We start from the raw sequence: 24,557 nt of genomic DNA, 5'->3' as shown, positions 1-24,557 counted from the left end.
TTCCATCAATGAATTTTCCCAACCATAGAACCATGATGAGCCAAAGCAGGAGAGTAAGTACACCTAACACAATCCAAAAATCAATCCATGGTGAAATCAGATATGTTTCTTTTAGTTGGAGAGAAAGTTCAATTACTTTGTCTTTGAAAGTTTTTGTGCAGGCGTTTCTTCATGCTCACTTGGATCTTCTGAAAAGTTGTCGAAGTTGATGAAGTAGCCAGATGCAGTTCTGTCAATTGTTGGAATTATTTCTGGATTTTCATTTGCTTTTGCATTTTTCTTTGTTTCATTAGAATAGTCAGAGGCTACATCATTGTAGATTGGTGTTTCTTGACGAACTGTTGCAATTTGGGTTTCAAGAGGCACAAGTTCCATGGCATTATTGCATAGTCCTTTTTTATTCACTGCAGGTTTATCAAATGTGATTAGTCTCTCAGTATGAGCCTCTTGGATTGTAGCAAATTTCGGTATTCTGCTATTTCTTGGGAGTCCACTGGGCCTACTACTTATTATTGGCCACATAATTGTGGTTTTACCAGGTCGATGGATACAACTCGGTTCTCCTTTTTACCAGCAAGGGGCGGTAGTACAACTGATCTCGTTCCGCTGACAGCTAAGACAGGTACAGCTTTTCTGTAAGAAGGCCCAAATTCCTTCTTCACCGCGATCTTCTCTCTGACCAGATCCCCAATCTTTGGAATCCAGACAGGTCTTGCTGGGACAGGTGTTTTTTCTTCAGTGGTTGTCGGCTGTTGTTTCAACTTTATGTTACTCAGGCTTTTTCTTGTTTCATTTAAATCCTGTAAAACAGCCAAACGGTCTTTGATATCAAAGGATTTTTCTTCTACCACTGAAGTGTGACAATCAAGATCCTGTATGTGCATTCTAGTACCGAACAATAGTTTGTATGGAGTGAGACCTTTTAGAGAATTTCTTGGCAGATTATTAAGACTACGTTGGACACTTATTAAATGTTTGACCCACCCATCACCCAAACCTAATACCCTCGCCGTTATAGATTGCTTTATGTCCCAGTTTTTTCTTTCCACTACCCCATTTCCCTCAGGATGGAAGGGAGAAGAGTACCGCAATGCAATGCCCATGCTGTTCATGGCCTCTTTGTAAGCTCGAGAGCTAAACGCAGGACCCTGATCAGAATGTAGCATGCCAATTGCGTATATGCCGATAAAGACTCGCAAATCTTTTTATAACAGTTCTGGCGTCAGCCGAGTGCTGCTGGTCTACATTTTTAAGTTAATTTTGTCTTAATAATTATGGGGACGCATTTCTCTGGTTGGATTTCTGCATTATAGATAGCCTGAAGCTTTCTAACAAAGATGTCCGGGCAATAGTCTGGTCTGGTTCACAGCTGCGATTTCTGTTGCAGTCTGGACAATCCATTGCAAATTTGTAAATGTGCACGCTCATTCCCGGCCACCAGTACTCTGATTGTAATTCTATTAAAGATTTCAAGATCTGTTGGTGCCTCGAACCTAGTCCCATGTGTGCGCTTTCAATCAAGAAAACTCTCCGGTTCGTGTTTGGAATTACTCTATCCCCCATTCCAGGGATTTGAGCAAAAGGAACGGAGTTTGCATCAATTATGTATGTATTACTGAGTGGATAGTTGAGAGGTAATGCTGCATAATCGCCTTTTAATGAGGCTTTTACCGCCAGCATGGTTTCCCCATCTATGTGTTTTTCTGAACGCTTTTCAGTGGCCTCGGAAGCCGGTTGAACCGCTTCCGCTGTGGCTGTGTTAGCCAATGAATTCCCTGCAACATGAACGCCATCACGTTGATGACTCAGTGTGTGTATCACGTGAGTCTTCTGTAGTTCTTTCTTTAAAATAACTACTTGTTCCCAAAGCATTTTATGCTTTATTGTGGCATCTCTGTCATCTTTGTAACCGGTTTTACTCCATGTCTGCATGTCACTATTGTAAGACTTGATGCAGAAATGCGAATCGCACACTATTAGTGTCGGGAATTCACGATCAGCATTTTCAAGCGCCATCTTTAAAGATCTTATTCCAGCTCGCTGAGCTGAACAGTTTCTGAGTGATTCAGTTTTGGTAATCATCGGTTTGAATTTACCAGAGCGCCAACGACCTTTAACAATCATGCACGCTGCATTGTAGGATTTTTCCTCTACATCGTAGTGTTGTGCAAATCTGTCCATGTAGATTACACATGTGTACTGTTCGAGAGGCAGAATTTCGATTGGCAGAGGATATTCTTGTTCGTATTCTAGATCATCTAGTTTTTTCAGTTTTGGGTCAAAATAGTATTTCACGTCTTCTGTAGCAAGAGAATTTTCCCATTGTACCCATTTTGGATCTAATGCCACTGTATTCAGATTGCGTGGACTTGTTAATGCCTCAAGGGCTGATTCTGCTGTATAAACAGTTATTCTCTTGCCTTGGGCCAGGGCTCTTTATTTTGCTACAGCAGTTTGAACCGCAGTCAGAATTCTTTCAGTAGAACTGAATTTCATTTCAGCTTGAGTGTACAAATGTGATTTGTAAGCAATAGGTACCGTTTCTCCCTCATTAGAGGTCAGGTATGTGAATCCGCATCTTCCTGGGATGACTCGGATTACAAGATAGCGTGTGTTTTCGCGTGTTTGCAATTTTGTTTTAGTTAACATGTCTGCTTGTAGTGATCTTAAAATTTCTGTGTGTTTCTGAGTCCAATTTATTGGTTTGAAATCAGGTCTTATTAATTCATAGAGAGGTTTAACCCTCTCTGCATAATTTAGGATGTATGTTCTTCCGAAATTCAGGAAACCAAGTATTGATTGTAAATTCTTCAGCGTTTTTGGTGCTTGGAGTACAGCACATTTCTCTAAGAAATTGTCAGCTAGGCTCTTGCCTTCACTTGATAATTCATATCCTAAAAACAGGACAGTTAGATGGGCAGTTCGTGACTTTTTAAAGTTGAATTTGTAACCCTCTGAAGCGAACCCAAGTATTATGGTGTTCACTCTTTTTAAGTGAGTCTCCAGGTCATCATCTGTGAGATAGATGTCATCGACATAGGATAATGCCTCATCGTCGTATATTTGTAGTAACTCTGTTACCCTTGCTGAGAATAATCCTGGGCTATTCTTGAATCCCTGTGGGAGTCGACAGAAGTGTTTTTATGACCTCATTATTGAGAAAGCGGTCAAATACCTACTTTCAGGTGCAATGTTTTGACAAAAGAATCCATTAGAGATATCTAATGTCGTTTTATATTTTTGGCGCACAATGTTATTCATTAGTGCTGCACTATGTGAGTTTTGTACTGCAAATGTTTTACAACAGGAGTTAAGGTGTCTCTAGTCCAAAACTAGACAATATAAATCGTCTGGCTTGGACACAGGAAACAACGGATTGTTCATTTGAGAGGTGCATGTTTCAATCACCCCTTGATATTCAAGTTGATCTAAAATCTCCTTGACCTGCTTTTTAGCTTCTTGTTTAACTGGGTACTGCCTTTGTGCAGTCGGCTGATTTTTTAACTGGATTTTGTGGTGAGGCGAATCCTCATCCCATCCTACATGATTTTTATATAATGCAGGAGCTTAGGCTACTGCCCATTTTCTTGCAAGTGTATATTTTTTATGAATTGGTATATGATTAGAGAAGGCAGGCATAATCATTTCTTCGCCATGAGGGCACTCCCTGACAAACTCTGGTGGCCAGTCTTTTTCAGCTAACATGATGTCATAGCCTTTCGAAAGGTTATCCCAAAAAAAAACCTTACTTTCCTCGTCTTGTCCCCCTCTATACGCAATGTTATTTCGTATATTTTATGAGGTTTGCTAACCCTGGTATCTGCAGTTTCCACCTGAATGTATTCATTCGTGTCCATTGTCTCCAGATGATTCATCAGGATCTTGCGAGCTATGGTCAGTTCTGCTGCGCTGTCTAGCATTGTCTGGGCCCACTCTCCGTTTTTCAGTTGTGTCCTCAGAATCCTCTGCATGTTTAATCTTAATACTTGCTACCTTCTTTCTGGGATATTGTGATTTATTACTTTGATGAGCAGGTTCTTTCTCTTTGGACTTGATATGCTCTTCTCTGTGTTCTGACCGTCCTCTTCTTTCCGATTTCTGTGAGGTAGATCGAGAAAGATTGAGTGAGAGGGATCGAGAGGGACGTGTATCAATATCTTGATATCTATCAGGTTTTCTCAATTTATACCTATCTCTAAGGTTGTATCTTTTCTCAGAGGACTCCCTTTGGGGAGACTTGTTTCCTCGGTCTGGAGATTTTTCTCTCCGTTTAGGAGACCTTCTGCTGGACTGGAATCGTTTTTCCCTGGGAGTGGACTGTTTATTACCATCCCAACTCCTTTTTGCAGTATTCAGATTATTTTTAATAAAGGTTTTTTCAGGATTTTCAGTTAGTTGGGGTTTTACCGGTTTCCCACCCAAACTATCTCTTCCTAGTTCTTCATAGGATTTTTCTATGATTCTGGCAAGTTCAAATGGTTGGTCTGCTATATCTGTCTCCTTCAATTTCTGGCGGATCTTTATATCGTCCCTTGCCAATTGAACTAATTCTCTATATGCCTTTGTTAATTCTTTTAGTTTAACTAGGAGTTCTTCGCTTGACATTGTTTCGATGTCTGGGTGTGTTGCGTAGCTGGCTAGAACCGGCCCTGTGGCTCCTGGTCTACCTAGTGGACCGTGCCGGGTGATGTGATTTTGATGTTTTAGGGCGCCATTAAACCAGAGCAGGTGCTCTTTGTAATTTAGTGCGATTTCAATGCCCTCGAAAGGAGTGTATATATCCGGAGGTTCCTCTATTTTGTAATAGTGGAATTCTTTTGTTGTAGCGTGTGCTGCTGGAAAATGTATCCATGAATAGAATACCTCTGTCTGCCGATATTCAAGGGCCTCTACCACAAATATGACTGTACCACCTCTTGGTGATAGTCCATTCTCTATAAGTTTAAGAGTTATAGTTCTTCTTACATTTACCGGAATGATTATAGAATTCGGGTCATTGTCTTGGATGGTTGTGTCATCCTGTACGAGCTGAGCCGCTATTCTAGCTCTCTCTGCTTCATCGTCACTTTCCACCATTTTTACTGACAGAAAGCTCCTTGTTGCAGATCAAGTTTCAAGGAAACAAAGATTAGGTGCACAATATTTTGGAACACTGTATCCTTCAACGTTGACTAAACCAAAAACTAATACATAGGAATCTCTTCCTACTAAGTTCCGGCGGATATTAACCTTTCACCTACTCCAGACGTCTTTTGGGGTTTTTACGGAAAAAGGGTTCTGTGTGAAAAAGCACGACTGAGTTACTCTAGTGTCTTGCGTTAGATTATCGCCTTACGAAACGTTGGGCGCCATGTAGTGTAGTTCCTATATTCCCAACAGGCTCTGCGCATTGGAATAATATAAACAGCAGTGTAGACGTAGGACTGAGGTCGACTAGGTCTCTACTGACTATATTAGACTTAATTAGTTTTGCCAGCTAGCTCAGAGGTCCCTAGACCTTTCTCGAATGTTCAGGAAAGAGTTAACTCTCCGGATTTAGACAAGAAGGGATTAGCTTCTGACAACCATACAAACATGACAACTTTGCTCCCTCAGAATAGAGTGTATCGCTAGAGTCGTGTGAAAACAATAGGCAGCTATTTCACTCAGTCAACCGTGCATACTTAGTTTCACCAGAGTGCAGAGAAATAGAGAGACGGGCGTTTTCAATAAAAGGTGTTATTTTATTGAGCAGTCTTCTTTCTCATGCAAGAGAAATGAATTGCCACAATTGCCATACTTATCATAAAGTAAAGTGCGTACAGTAAAAGTAGTATTATGAAATAATACTGTAAAAGCATAGATATGGTTTCTTAGCCATATGATACTTTAAAATAGATAAAATATATACATACATAAAAACATTGACTAACGTACTCAACTGGTGCTTCTAACTACGCCTACCCCGGTGTACCTGACCCAAGCCTAATACTTGGGAAGGAGTAAGTAAGTAGCAGTTGAGGTTAAGTTGGTTAAGATTGTTTTTGCCAAGGATCTGAATCAAGAATTCTCTTAAGGGTTTAGTCAACTCCGTACCTTGGTAATAGAATGTGGGAGGTATCTCTTTCTTCAGGACTCGATCTCCGAGCAACCCGCAAGGGTGACTCGGGAACACCGGAGCTGGATTTTCTCGGCGTGAGAAAAAGTAGCTTCTCCAGCGCGTCAAAGGGGAGGGGCGGCTTCCGTGGGCTCTCGCATCAGCTGGGCTCTCGGGGAAGTAGATAGCCGCTCTGCTCCAAACCACTGTGTGTTTGCTTAAGGCAACTGTTGGTATATTTATACCTGAAAGGTGCCGTGTTTGACGTAAGGTTGGACATAAGACGTCACTAAGAACTAACAGTTCTTTCTGGACTCCAGGAGTTCTTGTTCAAATCAAAACAAAAGCAGGGGGGGATTTCCCGGGCTGCTGGAGGCTTGGTTTGTTTTAAGAACGTGTTGTGCTTTCTAGGAGTCGATGGGAGTAGCCGTGCTGTGCTTTGGACTGCATGGGCTATTACTGAATATGGATATGATTCTTATGCCTTTATAAGGATATTATTAATTATAACCGCATAAGGGCATGAATCGGGAATATCGAATTAGGGTCCTAGATAGAAATACAACAACGTCAAGTGGGATGTCGAAGGGTCCAGAGTTCTGTATCAAAGTTTCGTTCAGGATAATCTAATGCTCCTGGGCACAGCTCCTACCTTTATTCCAAATCAAGGGGCTGGATTTCCTGCTAGGTCCTTCCTATGGGTGGAACCCAGGAAGGGGGTGGTTACACCCCTTTCCCTTTGTCCAGTTTCGTGCCAGAGCTGGGACTGGAGTGTCCCAGCACCGGTTTGAACTGGACTATGCATGGGAAGCCTTGTGCTCCCCAGGCAGTGTCTAGTTTCATTCAACCCTCCCTGCTACAATCCACTATCTCCTGTCTGGGGTGGTGTAACACCTCCCTGTGACAGGATATCTATTGTCCAGGCCTCCCCTGCCGGAGTTTCGGTCAGCAGCCGGAGGCCAGACTCGTGTCTGTGGCAGCAGCATCCATTTTGTGATGCTGGGGCTTTGGTTAGATTTAACCGCGTTTGAGCAAAGTATCATGTTTTCTCCCTCTAGAAGGGTGGAATGCTACCCCCTTCACCAAGACTGGGGAGGGGGTAGTATTCCAAAGCGTATGACACCTTACACGACATGTTTTGATAAAGCCAAACCAAAGTTAGCAAGTAACCGCGAGGATTATAATGCACCTAATAGTATATGGTATGGCAATATCCCGGAACAGCTGAGGGAGTTGGTCCCGACAGCTGCAGACAGGCTCAGCTCATGCTAGAGCACCATCTCACATAAAACCAAGCACTCTGCCTCCAGGATTGTTAAGGCCTGCCATAGGAGTGACTTATAGGTATATATGTGTCCAGATATAGGTTTAGATATAGGTATACTATAACTAAGCAAGGGGTGATTACACGACCTTGCCCCAGCTGAGTGATCAGCCAGTTGTGTCAGTTTGGATGGCCAGCCAAGGGTGGCAAAAGATATGCTGCAGGCCCTGGTAGGCCTTGGATGCACCTATGCCCTGGGTACCTATAGTACACTGTACAGGGGCTGGGAAGGGGACCCAATATCCAATTGGAGAGGTACCTAAGGTACATGGAGTCCATTTTACAGAGAGAGCAGATAGCCTGGGGCCCTGATTAGCAGGGCCCCAGGCCAACTAAGTCGAAAACCAGCTAAACACTAGGCAAAAATTTTGGGTTAACCATAGTCAGGTATCCACCTTCCTACACATGCTACTCACCGAAAAAGCGCTTTGATGTCTCGTCAGGGGTAGTAAGTGCTATATAAATGCAATTATAATAAAATACAACACTCACTGTTACATTACCTTTTTTTGCAGTTTTATATAGCGAGACCTCGAACCAAAGGAATTGGAGCACTTTCCATGAGCACCAATTACATTACAAAAGGTCTCAATATTATTATTTTGTTTAGGCAGGGGGAATAACAGATGTGCCCAGGATCACAGAAAGTGGCATTGAGGCAGAGAGTCCTTGCCGTAAGGCCCCATCCTCTTCTTACTTTTTTTTTTAACTTCGACCGAGGTTTAAACACATAAAAACACAAAACTATTTTAAAAGTATACCAGAAACCCAAATTCCCATCTGGTGTGGCATTGCCCTGTGCACGCTGCTTCCTACAGCCTTGAGAGCGAGCCTGCAGCTATAAGCTGCTACAGTGTGACAAATATACCCGGCATGCGCCGCAGCATGATTATTGACATCACGTTCCTGACGCTGCTGCGCCACTTGTTACCGGGCGGGCGATTACAGTTAGAATAAAGTAGCGAGTTCTGATCACTGTGCACGGGGGGGGCTTGTGTGATTTCTAAAGTGCAGCACTTCCAGGTAGTGGAAAGTAAATGTAAATGTAAATGTACAGGAATTTATATAGCGCAAATCACCAAGCGGTTTCTAAGCGCTTGCTTAGGGAACCCGTCCTGGTATTCCCCTGTGAGATAACCCCGGCAGGGTATCCGCAAGGTGAAAGTCAGGCATCCCGCCGCGAGGGGCCGTTGTGGAGATTAAGCAAGCTATTGCCCAGAGTCGCAGAGTATGAACCCGTGAATCGAGTAGGCACCGGAGCGAGAATTGTCGAGTCCATGGACATTTTAGGACTCAAGACCCCGCCGAGCCGGGAATTGAACCCTGGTCCCGGGCTGACCTCTGCTTCCAGGTCTGCCTCCTCTAACCAGTGAGCCACACTTCTCCACTGTGTAGCGTATTGGTTTTTATCATATAAATGTTATAAGGTGTCTGGGCAAGGGCGGCGCATTCACACACGTCCCATACTTCCCCCAAAGGCAGGTGTGAAAGCTTCTCTCTACGAAAGGGTCGGTGCACCATCAGTGGATCGAGGAGACGCAGCTATTGCTGCTTGTTTCTAACTCCACTCTGCAGAGGCACCTACTTAACAAATGCATTAATTACCCGGTCTGATATTTGGACAAAGTTTGTTGGGAAGGACCCATGTCCGGTGGGCCAGGCTGCGACAGGATGCTTTAATTTCCTGCCAGCCAGCCCAAGGCACCCAAGAATTAATTGCTGTTCCACTACGCGCCCTGCTGCGTGGCCCAGTCTAGCTAAAGGAGGAAGCCGGTGTTCGAGAATCAATCAATCACCTGTTCACCTCTTCCTGACCTCGACACGTACTGTTGCTGTGCCTTTCCCAGCCAGAGCCCAACTTGTGCCCCAGACTCACCACGCCAGCCTGAGTCTCATAGTGAGAGCAGGTGGCACAGGCTGTGGCACTAGTGCACCATGGCTCGCTCTCTGACTCTCGTATAGAAGAGACAGGCTAGCGATCTCCGCTGTGACACGCAGGCAGCTCCTCTCAGTGGATCATTCTCATACATGCCAACATTTTAGGACGGACGTGGGAGATTTCAAATAAAAAATCGGGAGAATGAAAATTCCCCATTGACTTCAATTGTAGAACAATGCAATTTCAGATGGGAGACAGCTAAAATAAAGCCATTTTTATCTTGAAAAATCGGCTGTCTCCCGACTGAATCAGGTCTATTGGCATGTATGCATTCTGACTATCAAGAGACCAGACCAGGTAAGTCAGATATTAATTTAATAATCCACTGCTGAAATTAAAAATGTATATTAAGAGAGTGGGAGGGTGGCTCCAGCACAATATAGTGCCTTGCAAATGGGTACACTAAAGTTGTGTGTCTGTGCTGTAAATGCAGGCTATCTCCGAGTTTTGTCTGCACTAATAAATCATCACTACTGATAATTTAATTAAAGTGTTTAATTTCCTTGCTTGACAGTGGTACTGCAAGCAGCAGCTTTCTCAACACTGTGAGTCTTTCTAAGTCAGAGACCAGGCAGATGATTAATATCCCTGCTGGAGAGCTGTCAGCAGTTCTGCCAAGTATAACGCATCGTGTGTGACACTAACGCATTTCAGTGCGGTGCGCCGCATCACCGCACTGAAATGTATTGTCACGCATTTAGGCATAGCCCCACAGCTGTCACTCAAGCCGTTAGCGCTGCTTAAAACTATTGAAATGGAGTGGCAGCTGGCAGCGCGCACTGCTCTCATTATATCATGCTTAGGGCTCGCTCGCGGCTGGCTGAATTATTAGTGGCTGAAAGTGAAACATTTACTTGTGTGCATTGAGGACGGGGAGTCATGCCCTGCTGATTGAGAGTTAACTTGAGGGAGGGGGCTGTACTACTTTGCGTCTAAACGTCATGGCGCAGCAGCGCTGTCTGTGGCCACCGTCGGCAGCCGCGTGGCTCAGTTTCTCAGTCAGAAAGCTGCAGTAAATATTTGAGCCTCAGCCGCGCCGCCCGCGGTGATATAAAATTGCAAAGAGAGCCATACAGGAGTGACCGTTGCAGCAGCTGCAGCAGTGATCAGGACTAGGGTGACCAACCGTCCGTAAATTTCACGGACAGTCCGTTATTTTAGTATGATGTCACAAGGCGTCCGTAATTTGAGGTCCCCAAATTACGGACGCCTTACAGACATCATACTTAAATCGAAATGGGAAATTTCAGTAAGGTATGCTGTTTCCCTGGGAGAGGCCCCGAGTGAAAAGCTTTCACTCGGGACATCTCACACCTATCTTTCAAACTGTAGAGGCTGCCTGCAGCGGCCCCTCCCAGACCTCGCGCAGACTGTGGAGTGACCCATTGTCATTCTGAGAGTGCAGCTGATTAGCACTTATAGAATGACAATGGGCCCAATTGTAGGGACAGCATGCGCCTAACAATTTGCAGGTGAAGATGGCTGACAAGGGTTCTACACCAAAGTTGAAAGTACTGGCTTTTCTGAAAGATAAGTTAGAAGGATTGCAGCGTCAGGTGGAGGAGGAGGTGCAAGCTGGCGTGACCCAGGAAGGCTCGTTGCTAAGTTTTCCATTTCTGATGGGCTTCCTTGCGGGGTATGTGGTGGCCTAGCTCCGGGCCTCAGCTGTCCCAGGTTTTGCTATTTGTGCCTGGTACTATGCAGCTCAGAACTATGCTGTTCCTTACGTCAAGCTAACTATCCGTGATTACCTTAGATCTTTCAAGAAAGAGCAGCCAGAGGAGCAAAGCACCCCATATATTGCAGCTCTCATGCTGCTAATCTTAAACAATTTACACAATGAAATATGTGCACACCTTCTTAATGAGAGAATTGTATGCTGTTTTATTGTTGACTCGGAAACAGCCGGTCTGCTCACACACTACGAATTAGACTTAGTTTGGGAGTCTATACTGGAACTAAGGAGCCTTTTCATTTCCTTTTCTGACCCGAAGACTCTTAAGATATAGTTGTACTATTTTAATAGTTGCTGTATAAAGAAAAAGTTGGCTTTATTTCAGCACAAATCTCTCATAATGGAAAGCGTACCTTACTTCAACTGGTTTCCAAAGGTCAAGTTGTTGATGATATTGTTCTTAAATTCTAAACTATCTCTGAATTGCAAAGCAGATGAATGTGGGTCTGCTTCAGCCTGGTTCGTACTCTGCTTCTCAATGCTACGAGGTCTCTGCTGCAGTGTTTTCGTTTGGGAACATAATTTTTGTCGCCTAGTTTCTTGAGAATATGGTTCTGTAAGAGGCTGCAAATAAGAAACCCTCCTGCTCTACACTCAGCAAGTGGTTTAGTGCCTTTACTTTATTGTAGCATTGAAGTTTTGGGTCAAATTTCAAGGTCTTCAGTTTAGATTAAGGACGGACTGTATTAAGTTTGGCCCAGAATTATCACAGCTATCTGCTTGCTTACCAAACAAAGTGTATTGTTCCATAGGTCTGAATTTGCTATAAAATGTGCTGTTCGTTTCTTGCTCTGCTTAATAAATTATGTTGAGAACTTGCTAGTGACGGCATGTGGTGTGCCTTCTCCTGCATCGGACTAAGGCAAGTGTTGGACAGGCCTCGTGGCCGGGCCGTCTCCTCCCCGCATGACGGGGCCCGGACCCCGGCTCTCCCCGTATTCCCAGCAAGAGCCACCCCGGCAACCCACCGAGGCAACCCACAACCCGTCCACAACGGGACTCCAGCTCCTGAACACTCCAGTACCGGCTGGCCCTGGTCCCCGTCAGCACCATTGCCCCGGCCCAGCCGCCATCTTTGGACACTACACCACGAGGCCGAGTGGCCTGGACTCGACCCCAACCCTGGGCCTGGCCCGGTCCCGACATCGAGGCACCAACCTCCACCCAGGAGGTGAAGACACCACTTGGCAGGTCAATGGAAGAAGGAGTGGTCAATGGCTCCCCTCCGCCAGGTGTCGATCGCCCCCGGCCTCCCCGGGTGCTGGCTCCAACCCCCTACTGGGTGTCTGGGCTCCCGCATCCCGGACCCCCCCCGACCTCCAAGCGCGAGGGTCCGGACATCAAAGGAGACTAGACCTATAACTGGGGCACCTCCAGAGCAGGAGGGCAGTTGTATCCTGGAGTCGAGAGACACCGAGAAGAACTCATCCTTGACGGACTGCTGGCGCTGCCGCAGCCCTGCCTTGTGAAACCATCTCTGAAGCCTGCTGGCGCTGCCGCGGCCCTCTGCAACGTGCACCTTCGTCTTGGCCTGCTGGCGCTGCCGCGGCCTATCCTTGTGAACCATCGCCTTGGCCTGCTGGCGCTGCCGCGGCCCTCTGCTGTGAACCATCATCCCAGCCTGCTGGCGCTGCCGCGGCCCTCCTTGTGAGAACTAACATCCTAGCCTGCTGGCCCTGCCGCGGCCCGACCCCGCAGACTCCTAAGCTCGAGGATTGTGAGCTTCCCTCTTGCCGCACCTGTACCGAACTGGTACCAAGACTGTCCCGCTACCCCCTTTCCCTACAGAGACTAGAATTGAGAGGACCCTCGAGTCCTGACCCCCCTGTATCGCTGATCACCTTGCCTCAAGAACCGAATATAAAGTGTGTTGATCTCAGCCTTGTGTGGTGTCTATCTGTGGGGGGGGGGAAATTACTTGTCTGTACGATCCCTGGAGACGGCTCTCACCGGAGGCCTCTCCCCCTGTACTCGGCCGACCCTCCGGGTCCCCGTCTAACAGCAAGTCATTCCGCTTTTGTCTTGGCACCATGCTGGAGAAAATAAAATAACTAACAGCTTTTTCACCGTACAGTTTAAAGTCAGATTTCAACATAGAAATAAAAAAATACTATTTAATGGTTATTGTTACATTAGCACAAATTTTGATTGCATAAAGGGCCTAATGTCGCTTTGCAAAGCTGCACGCATAATGAAAAACTGTGGAGTCCACGATTGTCTCAACCTTATATAAACTTATTTTGACTTTTATTTATTTTGGTTGTCTATTTACTTACTTGCGTATTATTGTGCCACCTCCTCTAGAGTCTGTAAAATGTATGTTTTGTCCCAAATTTTTGCCCTGAATTGTGACCTTCTGTCCTGAATTTTTGTCCTGAATTTTGACCCTTTGTCCTGAATTTTTACACTGACCGTCCTGAATTTGCACCCATGCCAGTTGGTCACCCTAATCAGGACTGTCACTGGAGGACCTGAATGGCCTGGCTCGGAGGACTGAGTAAGCCGGGCGGCAAACGGCAATTGCATGGTGGCTCGAGGCCTGCCGCCTGAGCCTACCACGCAGAGCAGAGTCGCTGCAAGAATTACTGGCAGAGAAGTACGTGAGAAAGTGTTGAAATGCAGCTAAACACGGTATGTGCGATTGAACAATTCCTTCAGGCAGCGCGCGATCAGCAGCTGCCTGCAGTCAGTAGCTCAGAAGATCTGTAGTGTCCTGGCGTGGCTGCATGATCTAATGTTGATCGACACCCTTTATGATATAAATAATATAATTTTACTCTGCTCCATCACACGTGCATTCATACCGGCCCAGCTGGATTCTCCCCTGAAGACTTTCCCTAATTACTAAAACTGCCATGCCCGGGGGGAGGCTCACTGAGCTGACCTGTACCTGCTCGCTGTCTTCCTCCCTGAGACTTTCCCTAATTACTAACCTTCATTCCCATGCCTCTGAGCTGACCTGTACCTTCTGACCCATCCCCGTGATCTCCTCCAGTTTTGCTCCGTAGGCATAGAGCCTATCACGCTGCACTATGGTCCAGGGGCTGCCTCTCACAGGCCTCTCACAGTCACAGGCCTATAACAGAAGGAATCTCTCAGCCGGCCCCTCCGCCTCACGCTCAAAAATATAATAATCGGAGAAACAGACTCGGGGTGTAGTCTGAGGGTGAGACGTCTGCCATGGGCGGCGTGCCCACTGGTGCCTGCACATCGCTACCTGTCATCCAGCTACTACCCCTTCACCCTGACTGACCCCCACAGAGCTGCGAAGGAATTTTGTTTAATGCATGCAGCCTGCTTTCCGAAAAAATCGACATTCTGTCTGTGGTCTGGTAACCCTGGATCTTTCAGTCAGAAGCTGGGAATGAGCTCAGTGCTAGAGCAATGTCCACCGGCTCGGAGGGGAGAAAACTCACTGCCAACTGTCTCTTTAACTGTACAGTACAAAGCAAACATATAAAGGTTACTTGTTGCACTCGAACCATTTCTGCTCACCACTCCCTGGCAACCTCAATGCTCAATGATCATTTACTTTAGGATGCACAGCGGAACCTGTAGAGCCCATAAAGACAGGGTCCCGTCAGCAAAGATGGAACACTTTTTGTATGACCCACATTTGGGGGCCCACAAACACTACTTACCGGAAGGTGCAGGGTGCTTGTCCAGCTTCCAGGCAACAGTACAGTTATTCACAGCAGAGCAGCACATTCGTTTTCCATCCCATAACCGAGATCGTATCTACAAATTAACCAAGCAGGCCAGCGCACCTCTGGCTATATTTACTTTCTGCAATAGCCATGTCAAATGCCTCACATTTGCTTTTCCACTTCCATTTCAGATTTTTGCCCATCTCTCTCGCTCCTCCAATATCACCTATACCCTTTCTTTTTCTATCTCTTTCCTTCTATCAACTCTCTCCTCCTTTTATCTACCTCCTCCCCCCTCTCCCTACTCCCATTGTCTCCCTCCTTCCCTCTCTTCTACCGCCTCCTATTTTCTTCTTTCTTTTCATCCCTCTCCCTCCACCTTTTACAAATGTATACATGTGTAGTCTGCAGTTAATGGCATGTGATGTCTTAATGAACAGCCTGTAATCTACAGCATGTTCAAAACAGGACAGTATAGTCTGCAATGTCACTGTCGTTGTAAATGTAATGCTAAAAGAATGAGAATAGCTAATGGGCAACTGGCTGACGGCCGTGGTTAGAGCTGTGACCAGGTGTGTGTTTCTGTCTCCTCCTTTACGTTTGCGGATTTTTTCTCAAAACCGCCGGGGGCAATTTAAAGCAGGTTTCTGACAATAATAAGGTGTCGGCTATGTTGTATAGGAGATTACTGCGCAAACCTCAGCCTGTGATTGGACAATGCAAAATGGTGCTCGTCAGCCTGTCTGCGCGTGAATCAGCTGAGAGTGTGGCACTTATCCAGCTGAGATGCCTCTGTGTGTAACTTGTTCATGTTGAGGCCTCACAAATCCTTCCTGTTGGGCCAGGTCCCACGTCGACAGAGAACATTTCTGGTGCTTTGCAGGAGTTTTAAGATGTTCCTGGAGTTTTTTGTTGCTCAAATGGGTGTAATTTCTGATATTTATATGTGTCCCTCATCTTCATTGCTTGATTTCGCTCTTGAAAAAGTGTCACTCATAATCATTGAAATGTCACTCATAATTACACTGAAAATATTAAAATGTCACACATAGGAATTTGAAACCTTGGCAGCTATGTGTCAGAGTTTTTTCTCATGGCAGTTTTTACTTAGTTAAGTAGCGCAGACGGTTAATATGCCTACTGCAAAGAAAATCTACCAGCATATTCTATTGTAATGAACTGTATTATATGTGGATAGCTCATTGGGTTGCTGCTTTTGTCACAGAGAACTTTGATACTAGTGATTCAGCCGCACCTGAAGCTGAGGTTAGGGTGCTGATTATTTAAAAAAGAAATAATTGCTTTAAAATCACCTGTTGCCGCGTTCGACTTTCTTTTTGCTTAAATCAGTGTTATTTCTGCAATTTGTCTGTTTTCATGGACTTCATTGCATGATTTTGGCCACAAGAAAGTGTCGCTCTAACTGTCATGCATTTAATCGTTAAAAGGCCTTCGTAAATCCACTGCATCTGTGAAAATGTCACACATAAGCAATCTGAAACATTAGCAGCTATGCTCAAATAGGTGTAATTTCTGAAAAGTATGTTTGCCTCGTCTTCACTGCTTGATTTTACTTGCGAGAAAGTGTCACTCCTAGTCATTGAAATGCCACTCATAAGTCATAATTACTCTGAAATTATGAAAATGTCACTCATAGCAATCTGAAACCTTGGCAGCTATGACACTGTGTCGGTAGGATACCTAACACTATTTAACTTCTGACATCTAGAGCTTCCGACTTAGCGGATGAAACCAAGGTTCGAGCCTCTGGGTTACATCCACATTCTGTGATTCTGGGCAAATCACTTAATCTCCCTGTGCCTACCATAAGAAATAAGTGTGTACCTGTGTAACGTGACTGGTGTTCATGTAAAGCGCTCCAATACGTTCGGGTCGAGTTCGCGCTATATAAATCTGCAACAAACAAAATATATATTCCGGAAACATGGCGTCCACGTTGCTTTACTGTTATCATGCCATTAAAAGCAAGTTAGCGCTCTAGTTGAAATCCGAGAGCAGCAAGGAAAGCGAGGGGCGGTGTTGGACAGAGGATCGCAGGGATAGACCAATTCGCTTGTTACGTCACGTGATTACTCCTGCGTACGGGTTAGGTGATAGTGCGCCTGCGCAGCGTGTGGTAATAGCTATGGTTCCCTTGTTGTAATGTACTGGATACCGGAAGGGAATCGGATTTTTAAGACTCTCCGTTGGAATCTGGAGGTAAGTTCCACCTATAGGACACTAGTTCCTGAATCTATAGGGACCAGACTATATGTTAGGAAAACCCACTCTGGACCACTCAGCCCACGCCTTATGCCGATGAGCTTCTCCAGGCCGGGACTCCAGTCCCTTCGCATAACAATGGGAGAACAATGTCCTTGCCTGTTGGAGGGGGTGCCACCAAGGCACGGATCTCAAAGCACATCTGTGTTTTTGTTTTCCCACTATAATAATTTTCTAGCGTTAAACATTAATCTTGCGTGCATATCATCAAAGCGTCTCGCTTGCATTATAAAGAGTTTGGGTGGATAGGGGCTGACTAACTCTCCCGCTGCGCCCCCAAAGGGTCCAGGATTGGACGAGGGGGGCGGGCGGCTAAAAAGGACAGTAGTGTTTTTTCAGCCGGAAAGTGAAATTGATGAAGAACACTACAGAACGGGGTCTCTGTTTTGACTGAGCAATCCGCCTATGACATACTAATATATGTTGTAATGCCCAGTCGTTATTCCTCAAATACTCTGGTTATGTTTAAAATATTGCGAAATGATGACTGAACTGTTGATCTTTTTAGCCCCGCCCATTATTGTTACCTACGTGTCATTCATTCTCTTCCCATTGATATAGTTGAATGTGGCAGTGTGTTCACTATAGAGAACTGGATTAACCCTGCAGGCCAGTAAATCAAGTCTATGAATCCTATAAAACATAAATAGCATACTATGAGGTTTCTTTATAAAGTAATATAGCGATACCCCGCCACGCAAGACAGTTGATTTCTCACGCTCCCCCCGTCATCTTTAGAGACATTTTTTAAATCTTTTGGTACGCACACCAAGGTCTTCCTAAACGGAACTCACAGTATTTTCACGTTTTTTCACATACCTTTTTGAATTTTAACACTGCACAAACATTCACACCCAACCACATGCCGACAAAATAAGTGGCTTGTTTACTGGCCACCTAAAACAAGTGCCAAATTTGTAAGCGCCGCAAATATAAAACTTCTGGTTGTCAAGATTAATGATTAAGATTCCACTTTCAACTTGATATATGATACTCTTTATTGTATTGTATATGGTTAATAACGACCGTTTACAAAAATACATTTATAAAATTCATGTTTCATCAAATTCAATTGGATAAATTGGCGGTGTATAAACTTTTAAAATTAGAGTTAAAGAAAATTATAGTTTTGTCTTATTTATTTTATTTATCTATATCTATACTCTATACTACTATTATAAAGAGAGAACTTGCACCTTTTGGCCAGGTAAACTCGGGAACCACAGCGCCAATCTACACACCCGATACATCTATGAAAACGTCAGGGTGTGTAGATGGACATAGGCTATATAAATTAAAAAAAAAAGTAAATTAAAAAAATTACGTTTGTAAACAAAGTAGTCCCCTGAAAGTAGCGCCGGCCGGGACCTAGCGCTGGCCACGACGCGATGCGACGTGCGTGATGACGACAAGGAGGAGGGCGGTGCAGTAATGCCTCGATTTCAGTCTCTATACTCTGCAGCGAGCTGTGGCCGGGCCTCGGAGCTGTCACTTTTGTACACACTAAAGATGGCGACAACGGGGGAGCCGAGTGCCGGGCTGGAGAGTCCGAGCGACGAGTGCGGTTTAGCGGAGGGTCCGCGCTTGAGCGCACTGCCCGGAGAGTTGCTGGAACGCATCCTCTGCTCCCCAGGACTTACTGCCGCTGACATCTGCCGCGCGGCTCGGAGCTGCCGAAGGTTGCGGGATCTTTGCGGGGCCCGAGGAAAGGTGTGGAGGCAGCAGTTTCGGAGGAGGTACTGGGGCGCAAAGGGTTTAGGATTCGAGCCAAATCTATTCTATACGCGAGTGAGTCGGGGCGGGAGGGAGTCAGTGCGGGAGGGGGTCGGGGCGGGAGCGGGTGTACTGCCCCCAGCCCCTTTCTGCCCCAGGCAACGCTGGGGCGGGCTGCTAGTTTAATTTATAAAGCGCTCTATCACCTGACGGCATCCTGGCGCTGAGAAACTCTGAGTACACGGCAGAAAGACAGAGAGGCAGGGGCAACTAATACAGAACAGTATAACAGCTAAGCTTTAGGAAAAAGCAAAGTTTTAAACCTTCTTCTAAAATGCAAAAGATCACTGATCTGTCTTAATTCCAAAGGAAGTCTGTTCCAAAGTCTGGCTGCAGCAACCATAAAAGTTCTGCCACCGCTTCTGATTTTCCTAAAGCTGGCTACCTTAACAAATCTAGCTGAGGCGGAACGGAGGTCCCTAGCTGGAACATACCACTCACATTTCCTCTGTAGCGCGACCGGGCCCACCCCATGCATTGCTTTAAACACAAGACAGAGGGACTTGAACTTTACTCTCTGTCCCACCGGAAGCCAGTGTAGTTCTGCAAGGGCCCTGGAGGATGAGGACCGTCTCGGCCAGCCCAAAGCAAGTTTAGCTGCGATAGACTGAATTCTCAAAAGTCTGTCCAGAAGGGACTAGGGAGATTCAAGCAAAAGGGCATTACAATAGTCCAGTCTACTCAGGACTGTGCTCTGTACAACTAGTGCCCCGCGCTTGAGGAGGTAGTAGGGGAAGAATTTTATGTAGCGACCCAATGATCACCAAGCAACTTCCCACCGTTCTGGTGAGTTGGGCCTCCATGGTCAACTTATTGTTAAACATAATGCCCAAATTGCGAACCTTCTCCACTGGTCTCACTGCAATTGACATATCACTAGGCCAAAAGTTGCTAGGCAGCGCTGAAGGAATCCTGTCCACAGGGCAGAAGAGAATCTCCGTCTTGCCGGCATTAAATTGTAATGAGTTATCTTTCAACCATTGAGCCGTGTTACGCAAGCAGCAATGAAACTCCTCAATAGAGATAGATTGTTCACCCTCCAATGAGAAGATGAGCTACGTGTCGTTGGCATAGTTTGTGATGTTAATCCCATGCTCTTTAACAACCGCAATCAAAGGTTTCATATAAATGTTGAAGAGTATCGGGCTGATAGCCGAGCCCTGAGGTACCCCATGAGTGATGTTAACCCTCCAATGAGAAGATGAGCTGCGTGTCGTCGGCATAGTTTGTGATGTTAATCCCATGCTCTTTAACAACCGCAATCAAAGGTTTCATATAAATGTTGAAGAGTATCGGGCTGATAGCCGAGCCCTGAGGTACCCCATGAGTGATGTTAATCTGATCAGACCGATATGGAGGAAGGGACACCGCCTGCGTTCGACCCGTAAGAAAAGAGTGGAACCATTTCAAGGCACGACCCTTCACCCCCGCCTGCTCAGCAGAGTTCCATGGTTAACCGTGTTGAACGCGACAGACAGGTCAATCAGGATAAGAACCGGTGCCTGATTCCTGTCTGCCCGCGACCGGAGTTCATCTAGCACGGTAACCAGGGCCGACTCTGTGCCATGGGCAGGTCGAAAACCGAACTGAACCTCCTCCAACAATTTGTGCTGCTCCAGATAATTAGAGAGGGTCGTGCTGACCACTTTCTCCGTGATCTTGGCCGGAAAGGGTAGAAGGGAGATCAGCCTATAATTTTTGGGACAATCTGGATCCAGGGTGGCCTTTTTAAGCAGGGGAGTTACCAAAGCTTGTTTCCACTGCAGCGGAACTACACCGCTATTAAGGGACTGATTACAAATTCGCCTAAGCGTAGGAAACAGCTCTGTCTCAAAGGTCTTCCACATTTTATGAGGAACAGGATCTAAAGGGGAGCCGGATGAAATACCCTTAGCTATTTTGCAGAATTCCTCCATGGTCAGAGGTCCAAACCCGGTTAAAGCTTTTTCTCTATTAGTGTTTAGATGGTCAATAGGAGTGTTCTTTACCTCTTTCTCCAAGTTGCCACTGCCCAGCGAGTCAGAGGTGACCGGCATCAGAAGCTTGTTCTCCTCCCCTAACTCGTCAATAATAGCTTTGATCTTAAGATGGAAAAAGTTAGCTAGATTGTTACACAATTCCTGGGAAGGAGGTGTCTGCTTTTTTGTACATTCCGGGTCGGTAAGATTCTTTAGAATATTAAAACACTTTTAGGGGCATTAGGGGCATTAAGGATCAAATTCGAAAAGTATTCTGCCTTGATTCTAATTATCTCCTTTTTATAACCCACAATCACTTTTTGGCGTTGTGTCCGAATCCTGCGGGTGTTAAATTCTGATTTAAATAGCCTGGCCATTTTTTGCTCTAGATGCAAGCAGGCGCAGATCAGGAGGGCCATGTCCTTCGTTACATTCCTGCATAGACGACAGTCAGTTGAAGCTTGCCCCCTCTGGCATGGTTGAAGGTGCAAGATAGATGGCAGCTTTCCTAACTGATGTGAAGAATTTGTTTTTATGCGCCTTGCATACCCCAAGCCGAAGTATGTTTGACGGCTGAGTGTTTTATAGCCATTGATAGTCATCCATGCATGGCTCCGGATTGCAAATGCAGCTTTATCCTCAACTAGCAAAATGGTCCTGATTGTCCTTCGTACTGCTTTCTTAAAAAATATATGTGATATTGGTTTCTCCCAGAGCACGGTGAACCCTGTAGTTGCTAAACTACTTTCCAAATAATTCCAGGCGTTTCGTTGTGAGCTAAGCTGTATCTCATTCCATAGTAGATGGTTTAGGGAGCTCTCCGGGGCATCTCTAATTTTATGCCAGCTCATTGGGTAAGCCCCTTGTCTTGCAATTTGTTGATTTGTGAGCCTAAATTCCGGTCTGATCTGAGCCGCAGACGGATAAGTAGGTATGTTAAAAAGGATCCTGTAAGCTCTGATGATGCTATCGCGCTACTTGGTGTCCCGCCCCCTTAAAGCGACGCTTCCATACGAGTTGGTAGAATTTTTGCTTGAATGACCTGAAGTAAGGGAGAGAGCCTGGGACCTGTCCGCTTAGATTTAGCTGTTTCAAAGATATTGCTAGGCCCAACCCTCTCCTTCTAATTGACTCAAGCTGAGTGGAAAATTATCAATAATTATGCCAAGATATTTGTAATTAGTAACTTTCTGGATTCTGGCATTGCCCAAGTACTAAGCATAAGGGTTTTTTAGGGATTTTGTTAGAGACATGGTTTTAGTTTTGTCAAAATTGACTTCCAGGAAGTCTTCTCTGACGTAGCTCTCTAATGCGTTCAGGAGGAATGTATGACGGTATTCCGCAAGTTAGAATCGCGCTGTGCCTTCACAGCGCTGTCATTAGAACCAACGCATCTTCAGTACGCATTCGTTCAGCACGCAAGTCATTATAATGATTTGCCTTAGGGCGATGCTGGATTTTGGAATAGGTTAATTTACTATTCCAACTTCAGACTGCGCAACAGTAGGGAAGGTGTTGGACTTTAAATCCAACACCATTCAACCAAATGCGCCCCCCTAAAGCAAGTCGTTCTAATGAATTGCGTGTTGAACAAATGCGTACTAAAGACATGTTTGTTCTATTGCCGGCGCTTTGAAGGCACAGGTGGATCTCGGCTTCGTTCTAATGGACGTTTCCCGTTCAGGAGATGTTGCAACCCTACTTCCGTGTGGCTAATCAGCACCATGTCCTCCGCGTATAAAATGCTGGACAAGGGCTTGCCGCCAATCCTCGGGCATGTGCGTTAAGTAAATTTAAAGATTGCATAAGGTCTACTACATACAATTTAAATAAAGTTGGAGCTAGCGCACAGCCATGTTTAGGACCGTTAGACGTGGGAATGCGCATCAATAGATGTGAACCATTGCCCAACTTTATTTGCACCCAGGTATCAGTGTGTAATTGAATTATCATTTCCAGGAGGGAATTTTGGAATATTCCAGCTGGCAAGTTTATTCCACAGCCCTGCTCAGTCCATGTTATCAAAAGCCACAAAGGTGCAATGCCTGTACCGTTTCCCTGGCTTTATTGATAAGAAGGACATTGTTAGGATGCTAGTAGTTGTGCCGGTTGCTTTGCAGAATCCTGTCTGATTGTATGGAATTATGCCTTGGTCGTTGGTCCACTTCTGTAGCTCCACTAGTAAGGTATCTGCAAAGTATTTAGCTTCTATATCGAGGAGGGCAATAAGACAATAGTTTTCCGGAGCAGCTTTGTTACCCGATTTAGCGAGATGACCGAGCCCTTCCAAGAAGATGGAAGTTGGGTTGTTTGCCTAATTTGGCAGTAGATTGGGTCTAGTTTATCTGCCCAGGCTGTTACATCCTATTTAAACGGGGCTGGAGGAATTCCATTAGGTCCTGGGGCTCCCTCTGTTTTTTCCCTTGGATATTTGCCGCTTGATTTTAGTTACGTGGGCTAGCTTGGTTTCTTCCTGGTGACACTTAGTAATACCCTTGGATCTTTCATTGTGCTGTTTGGTTACGATTGGATCTTTAGTTACAATCCCCTGAGGGTGGCTCAGTGGGAGGCTGAAATGAGATTCTAAGCACTGAGCCCAGGTCTCCTCAGGAATGTGTGATGATAGTCCGCAATGTAAGGGGCGCATTACTTTGTTCACCAGCAACCAAAAGCGCATGGAGTTATTGGTTTTGGAGTCATGGAGTAGTCTGGCCCAAATGTTTTCTTCTCTGGATCTCTTAATATCCCATTTGATTTTTTTCATCTTCGATCTATGCTGACATTAGGAAAGGATTAGAGTTGGAACTCCAGGGTTGTATCTCAGTAATGTGAGGGTCTTATTAATTGCTTTTTTTGATGACTTTAGCAAACGCTGTTGAGTGCTGGATAGCCTTCCTATTTCATATACCTCATTGGTCCTTGTCGGCTTGATTTTTGTGTCGTATATGTTTGATTGCATAGCGGTGAAATCTTCCCAATGGTTGACTGATTTCTTTTTTTGTTTGTTGCAGTTAAACATGAGGAGCTTTGCTGCCACCAAAAATCCCTCGGTGTGTGCCACTGAAAATGTAATTCTTTAGAGGTTAATTGTGTAGTTGGAGCTACCACCCCCTGGTACAGATTCAAAAAGGGGAGCACTGGCCTGCAGAAGGACTTCTTGTGGTCGAGGATCACTATCCGCTTTGTCGCAAAGAGTAAAAAAAGGTCACATAACGAAATAGGGGAAGAGAGACCAAAGTGTAGTGAAGCATTGATACTGTAGGCTCAGTATAAAATGTAGCTTCTTGTGGAGAATCTTGTGCAAACCTACCATTTAATACTCGAATGTTGATATACTCTAGGTCTTCCAAAAGACCCTTGGAAGTTTTGCTTGTCCTGACATGTAGCTCTTCTGGTTAGGAATATTCCAGAGTGATGTCTAGGCCAGGATCTCTTCTGTAGCCGGAGAGCCCAAAAGGTGAAGATTAAAATCTCCTGAGAGAATAAAGTAGGAGGTCTCTTCTTCCCTCATAGTTCCCAGAGGTGGTCCAGCAAGTGCTTGATGTCTCTGATTTGATGTTTAGGGTTTATATAGATGTTAAAGATAATCACTTCCAGTTTTTTCCCTTCATTATAGAATGAGATTTTAGTTGTCTTAACCATTGGGGAAGTGAAGGGGATTTCCAGGACGTAAAATGATCTTGTAACCGAATAGTAGGTTGCCAGCTCACCTGAAAGTCTCCCACATTTTGCTGGACTTGTTGCCAGTGTATGAAACCCTGTAAACCCCTCTAGATGGTAAGGTTCAGATGTCCACGTTTCCTGTAAGAGGACTATGGGGGT

At 45.3% G+C, this 24,557-nt stretch overlaps 1 protein-coding gene and 1 pseudogene across 1 annotated transcript in view; both read left to right on the top strand.

Annotated features, from left to right (window-relative positions):
• Positions 1-10,791: 10,791 nt before the first annotated feature.
• On the top strand, positions 10,792-11,348 carry LOC147708296 (SLC35A4 upstream open reading frame protein pseudogene; annotated as a pseudogene).
• Positions 11,349-16,789: 5,441 nt separating this feature from the next.
• Positions 16,790-24,557, top strand: part of LOC147708295 (E3 ubiquitin-protein ligase RNF146-like) — a 66,378-nt gene continuing 58,610 nt past the window's right edge. The window contains exon 1 of the mRNA XM_086927021.1: positions 16,790-16,941. The gene's annotated coding sequence lies outside the window, so the exon portion shown is untranslated. The remainder of the gene's footprint in view (positions 16,942-24,557) is intronic.

This window comes from Lissotriton vulgaris, chromosome 6, assembly GCF_964263255.1.
Source record: "Lissotriton vulgaris chromosome 6, aLisVul1.2, whole genome shotgun sequence".
Classification (NCBI taxonomy): domain Eukaryota; kingdom Metazoa; phylum Chordata; class Amphibia; order Caudata; family Salamandridae; genus Lissotriton; species Lissotriton vulgaris.
The sequence above is the reverse complement of the archived record's forward strand: the minus strand, read 5'-3'. Positions and strand labels throughout refer to the sequence as shown.